Source organism: Lycium barbarum, chromosome 12 (assembly GCF_019175385.1).
Source record: "Lycium barbarum isolate Lr01 chromosome 12, ASM1917538v2, whole genome shotgun sequence".
Lineage (NCBI taxonomy): Eukaryota > Viridiplantae > Streptophyta > Magnoliopsida > Solanales > Solanaceae > Lycium > Lycium barbarum.
The window spans coordinates 65,387,516-65,395,109 of record NC_083348.1 but is presented as its reverse complement, the minus strand read 5'-3'; positions in this window follow the sequence as shown (position 1 = coordinate 65,395,109).

Here is a 7,594-nt window from a genome sequence, read left to right as displayed (position 1 = left end):
GGTATTAGAGCAGGATCATCTCAATTTAAATTTCCTATTGTTTGGCCCCCATATTAAGTTTGCCCCATACTCTAGATGTCCCACGAGGGGGGTGGGGGTCCCACATCGAGGGTCAACGTTATGGGTGATCTCTTTATATGACTTGAGCAATTCTCACCTCTTGAGCTAGCTTTTGGGGTTGAGTTAGATCCAAGGTCCATTTCTTTAATACAATCGCCACCCACAAACAACACAGTTAGCCATCATGCCCAACAACCACCATATAGTTTTTCATTTTTTTTAATTGATATAGTATTAGATTAATTTAATATTTTATTAAATTAAATAAATTACTAAATAAAGACATGTTTTATACATTCAGCTATTGAAAAACATACAGTTTTAGTTATTTGTATTCAAATGTTAATATATAAACTTAATATTTAGATATGTATTCAAATTTAGATATCTAAATCTTAATGGACATCCTAATATCCAATGTATACTCATATTTTAGACGTCTTAATTAATCTTATTAAAAACAAATGAAGCTTAACCATATTGTTAACGTTACGACTCAACTAATTTTATTCAACCTGGACTAGAGGCAAAAACAATATATATGATCGGCGAATTAGTTGACTAACTTGAGAAAGCTCGTCGTACATATTAGTAATTTAGTATCTGCTCCCCTTGATCCTAACTTCGTTAAAAAAGCATTCAACAAGATCCAAGAACATAGTTTAAAAAGGATTATTTAAATTCGTCTTCCAACTGGTTCAACATTGAAACATTAAATATGAGCTCTATAATTATGCTATGATTATTTGCTTAACATATTAATTACTACAATACTACTGCACTACAAAATTTGGATCTTGACATAAATGCATGTATATACATGCATTGTAGACTACCCAAAAACAAATTAATGTGTACTATGTATGGATTTTTGTCATTTATCAACTCGATATAACTGAAAATATGGAAACCAAAACCTAAATTTTGACGTTCTTTCATCTCAAATGACAACATTATAGGTAAACTAAAATGACGAGATTTGATTTCATGTAATAATTTACAAAGTACATATAAAATAATGAGAATTTTGTGTTACCTGATCAAAATGGGCCCTTATAAAAACCCAATTTAAAAAAATTGGCCCATGGAATGAGAATTGTCCAAATTCATATAATGAGATTATCTCTCCCATCTCCCACCATCGACGTGGGACTCAACACCCCCTGGATCCCAATGCCAACAAGAGCCTGAACAATATAATATGACAACCCAACATTGAATAAAGATAAATCAAGAAATTGAGATGAGTCTAGCTTAGTTGTATACATGATAATGAAATGTACCTTAAGCCTAATTCAACTTTAGTTAGTTCATGAGGTAAGAATTGTCTAAGCTCACATAAGCAAACCAAGTTCCCAAGCATTCTCTTTCACGGAAGTTGATTTATATAGCTGTGAGATTTGCCGCTGAAGTTTCAACGCTTCTCAAGTAGGAATAGGGCTCAAAAAGACAAATCTTAGTCATAATTTGCTAGATTGTCCTTCGCTGGGGTGGTCTTTAATTTTTGGCCCTCAAATCAGAGGTCTTTAATTTTTGACCTTCGCTTAACACCTAGAGGCCAAATATTAAAGATCACCTCAAAAGAAGGTCAATCTGCGCAAAAAAATGCTAAGTTTATTCACTCATTCGTAGCCCAACCAACCCGAGCCCAAATAGAAGGTCCCAACTTAAAATCACTAATATTTTATCTAGTAAGATAAAGAGTTTGTAGGATCAAGATGAACTTGTCTCATTGCACAAGAACATATAAGCCTATGCTCGATTAAGTTCCCAATTAAGAACATGGATTTTGACACTACATAGATGCTCAACAAAACCACAACAAAAAAGTAACTCTAATCTTTTATATTTATAAATTTTAGCGAGTATAATTACTGTATAATCAGTATATATCGACGATTGTTACAATTAGACGGGTTAAATTTTCTTAGTCAGCTAGCTAAAACATTTTTTTGCGCGGATTGCCCTTCTTTTGGGGTGGTCTTTAATTTTTGTCCCTCAAATTGTTGATCTTTAATTTTTGCCTTTCGTTTAAAAAAGTGGCCGAAAATATCCCGAAGTTCTGGGTTCGAACCCTCGCTTAGTAAAAAAAAAAAAAAGATTCGCAAGGCAAGGCTTTGCAAAAAGTCTGCCTTATGCGGCAGACTTTGCCTTAAGGCATAACTAAAGTGTTTCCAGCTCTGCACCTCTTTCTCGATTTTCTTCGATCCTTGTAAGCATCTTTTTTTTTTCTGCTTCTTCTTACACCTTCATGTGCCATGTTTATACTGAATCTCAGTTCCTCCCTTTCTTAGTATTGAGATCCGATTCTTAGGTAAGGAGTTTGAAATTTATCACTGTTTAGAATCTTTCTACACTTTGTACTCAATTCTTGAAAAGTTTGACACTGAACTAAGGCTTTATCTAAAGCCTGGTTTGGCAAAGCATCTGCCAAACTATTTCCCCTCTCAAAATATGACTGAAAGTGACATTAATACCCCTGCTCATAGTCAATATCTCCTCAATCCCTATTGCAATGCCCCATGGTGGCTTCCAACCCTGTGATAGGATTTTGCACATCTGAATTATCACATTGTTGAACTCTTTTTCCCTGCACACTTTCATAGCTTCCCAAATTGCAGTCACCTCAGCTTCTATATTGGTTGTAATTCCAATTTCTCCAGCCTGAGCATATACTAACTTTCCTTCAGACTCCCCTATACAAAAACCATAGGAGTTTCTCCCTGGGTTGCCTTTTGAAGCCCCATCTGTATTACACATTAACCAATTTGTAGGAGGAAATTTCCACACAACTTTAGATACTTTAAGAGATGATGTTCCTCCTTCCAACCATTTAATCAAACCATTCCAACTATTAGGCAATCTCTGAATAGATGGGTTTCTTATTTACATTAATCTCTGCAAAGTAGAAAAAACCTGATGAATTACTCTTCCCCGAGATCTTGATTCCCCATGTTTGGTGATATTTCTTCTTTTCCACAATTCCCCAAGAATTACAGCTGGAACTGCCTTAAAAAGTTGTTTCAATCTCCCTATCACTGGTGCTTGCCACCATTTGATTATCAATTATTGTAACTGTAGGCCCTCCATAGGTATACCTGCAAAAGAACAAAAGTAGGACCAAGAGCCCGTTTGGATTGGCTTATAAGTTAGCTTATAAGCTGTTTTCAGCTTTTTTGAGTGTTTGGCTGGCCAGCTTAAAGTCATTTTATGCTTAAAATAAGCTCAAAAAAATAATTGGACCCATTTGACTTAGTTTATCTAAAGCAGCTTATAAGCTGAAAACAGCTTATAAGCCAAAAAAAATAAGTTGGACTACCCCAACTTATTTTTTTCAGCTTATAAGCTGCAAACAGCTTTAAGCTGTAAGCCAATCCAAACGGGCTCCAAGTCCTGTTAGCAATAAAAGATGAGGCAAATAGATGCTGGATTGTCTCTTCCATAAGATTTGAACAACACCAGCATCTAGATACCATTTGATACTTCATAGTCTTCAGCACATCATCCAAAGCCACCTTAAACTTCCAATATCTCCATATGATAATGATATTTTAAAAGGAAGCCCTTTCACCCACATATTCTTGTATGCATCCATTTCCTGGTCCCGTAATCTCACAAACTCCCAAGCAGACTTGACTGAGAATTCTCCCTTATTATTCAGTAAACACCATGGTCTATCCCTGCCTTTATGCTCACTAGGAGGTGATATTGTGCTTGTAATATGCTGAATAATGTCTTCTGGTATCAACTCTGCCAACTTATTGACATCCCAATTTCCATCAACAACCACATCCCTCACATGTTGAACTCTATTATCATATATTTCCCCATAAGCTGCATAGTATAAAGCCCCCATCCCTGTCCAATTATCAAACCAGAATAGAGAATTTCCCATCTTAGTCTGCCACCATATTTGATGTTCTACTATATCTCTAGCTTGAAGCATCTTCTTCCAAGTTTGAGAACCATACTTCCATCGTACTACCACAATATTTTCTTTTCTACAATATTTATTACTGATAAAAACACTCCAAAGTGAGGACTTAGTTCTTGAATTCCACCATAATTTACAATACAAGGCCAAAGATACATCATGTAAAGATCTAAACCCCAACCCTCTCTCATTTGTGGGTAAGCAAAGGTGATTCCATGAAGACCACTGTCTGCTCTTACCCTCTATATTATTATTCCAAAAACAACTGTGCAAATATCCTATGCATCTGTTTTATTACACAGTCAGGAGGGTTGACTGCAGATAACAGATGTATTGGCATGCTTTGTAGCACATGTTTAATCAGAATCGCTCTTCCCCCCAAAAGATAACATCTTGCCCTTCCACTCTTGAAGTCTGTTCATTATTTTTAGTAAAATCCCATTGAAGAAATCCTTCCTTCTTCTAGTGTGAAAAATTGGGCAGCCTAAATATGTAAATGGAAATGCCTTCCTGCTAATTCCAGTTACAACTTCAACAGTAACACTGATATCACCTGGGACATTTTGATGCATATACACAACACTTTTTTCTTTGTTAATCTTCTGCCCTGACACCTTTTCATACTTCTGTAACACCTCCATAAGCAGTTGTAAGGATAGTACATCTGCTGATGAAAAAATAATCATATCATCAGCATATGCTAGATGATTTACCCTGGGGCTCCATTTCGGCATTCTAAATCCCTTGAATTGATTTTTCTTATGCAAAGCATTTAAGTTCTCTAAGCATTTAATATGAACAAAGTGGGAGACAAAGGGTCTCCTTGTTTTACTCCCCTGGATGACTGAAAGAAACCATTCTGTTGCCCATCTATCAACACTGAATACTTGGCCAAGGTTTGTTCACTTCTACTTCTCATTTCTTTAATTCTCCTAGCTAATTAACAACTAGTAATTGATCCTTACTTGGTTGTTAACTAGTTCTTGAGTCCATATTTCTTTCGTGCCAATTCTTTTCAAGTTTTTCTAGTTTTAACATCATTGAAGCTTCTTTGGCTCTTTTCGTTAGTTTTTGAGTCGTTCGTCTTTCAATTAACAAGAATCTATTCTTCCACAAAGATTAGCAACTTTGTGAATTGATTTAGGATTAGCGGTTCATTGCCAACTTTGGAAGAAGCTTTAGGTTGAGTGGTAAGGCTTGAGTGCAAACATGAGTGACGTGAGGAGTTTTACTACTAATGTTGTTTGCTAAGTTTTCAAGCTTAATGTCTAATCTTGGAAAATATTCCTAAGAAGGGAGGGACCCAAAGGCTATCATGAAGTCACTTTGTCTCATCCATAAACTCATGGACGAGCTAAGGAGGGGTATAAGAGGAGTGGAGGAGAAAATAGGGAATTTAGAGTCTAGGTGGGAACAAATTGAGAGAGAAAAGATTGAGAGGAGTAAGGGAGAGAAAAGTGACAACTCTAGAGTGGAAAAAAGGAGAGGTTGTGAGAATTGATGTGAGAGGGTTGTCACGACCTTTTTCTAACTCATGTGACTTTTCTTTTGTCTCTAGCTGTCTTGATGATATTGTAGGTATTCCTGGGAGCAAGCCAAGTGAAGAGCAAGTGAGCTTTAAAGTTAAAAAGCAAGGTAAAAAAGATGTTTTGTGTGAACTTCAAGGTAAAATAGCTAAACTTGACACTCCAAATGATGTGATTGATTATGTTAACAAATTGAGTGTGAATGATTGCTTGTCCTTACTTGAGCTTATTGAGCCTTTACCTTGTGACTATCTTAGTGAGTTTTCATTGATTGTTGACATTGTAGTTGATATGGGTGGTCCAACACTAGTTGATCCTATTGATGACCATCTTGATTCTTCTTGTGAGATCAATTTGTGTCCACCTAGTGTTGACCCTTGTGATTTGCATGTTAGTAAATTGTCACGTGATGTGATAGCTCACCCACTAGTTGATCCTAGCGATGACCGAATTGATTCTTCTAGCAAGATCAATTTTTGTCCAACTAGTATGGATACTTATTTTGATCAATTTTTCTTGCCATGATAATCCACTATTTGAGGAACTTTGTGATGAGCTTAATGACCCTCGAATTAATGATAATGTTGGTATAATTGATCATCTATCTAGTCATGTGTATGAACATGATTTGGAAGATGACATTTGTTCTTATGAGAGTGGAATTACATATTTTGAACCCTCGTCACTTAATGCTTGTCCTCTCTTTAAAGATAATGTCTTACTTGAAGTTGACATGACTTGTGAAAATGATATGCATAGTGGGATGTGTGGTAACGTTGAGCATTTAGTTTCCTTTGGAGGCTATAATGTGTTTTGTAACCCACTATAGGATGATGATGAACTTAGTCTTGATGACAAGCATGAGGTGGGTGAAGTTCTTGACACTATCCCCGATGATGAAGGATCCTTCTTGAGGGTTTGTGACCCCTTTGATGAACCAACGTCGAATTTGAGAATGACTTCTGAAAGTGAAGAGTGCTCTTTAAGGAAGGGGAGTGAGTTACATAAATAAGAGCACACTTCTTGGAAAGACTATGCTAGATCTTCTAACCTAAGGGTTGGGGGGATGCTACTTCTAGCTTGTCATAGGTTAGATAACCTTTTCTCTTGTGATGGAAACCTTCCCTTGTAGGGAAATGACATGATAGTTGGGGAAGGATGCTTTGAAAAAGAAGGTGAAACTTGTTTACAAATTGTCAGAAGGTGAAACTTGTTTACAAATTGTCACTTCTTCCATGAGTGTTCCAAATAGTAGTGGCTTGCTTGAACTTGTGCTTGAACCCCATAATGAGTCTACACTTGAGGTTACTTTAGTTGAAGAAGTTGTTTTGTGTGACACCTTCTTTATTACCTATTTGCCTATGATGACACTCATGTTTGTGTTGAGGGTGCATCCTTGATTGAGAGAGGTATTTGCGAGGTGAATAGTTGTCTCCTTAGCCATGTTTTGTGGATAACTTTTCCCTTCGGCCCCGATGCTAATTGTTGTGCATTGGTCGTGGGACGACCTTTGGAGAGTTCTTATTTGCGAAATAAGGGTCCGATGTATGATATGTTTTCTAGAATCAATGTAGCATTGCATGCTTATTGTCTTAGGTCCATTGGTTTTCTTATCTTACCCTCGTTTCTTGATTTTTGGAGAGGTTAACTTCTTGGTGCCCAATATGTGGAATCTTTCTCCACATTGATATATAATGAGTGGTTATACGACAAATTTGTGCAACCTTGGCATGTTGGTCGATTTGTTTGTGCTAACACTAACCCTCATGCTTTGAGGATCTTGCTTGTTGTTGTCTTCCCTTGTTTTTTGCTAGGTTCGGATTCGAGGACGAATCCTTTTAAAGAAGGGGAGGATGATATCATTCTTATTGGCTCGAGTTCATTTATAGAGCCTATGATTCGTGGTGGAGCTCAACTTAGAGTCTATGATCTTCATTGGAGCTTATTCACCACATTTAGAGCGTTTCAAATGGCCTCAAGTGTGTATTTATTTCCACACTACACTATTGATGATGATCAATGATGAGAGCCAAGTCTCTACAAGCTTTATCGAGGTCCTTGCCCACAAGACTTG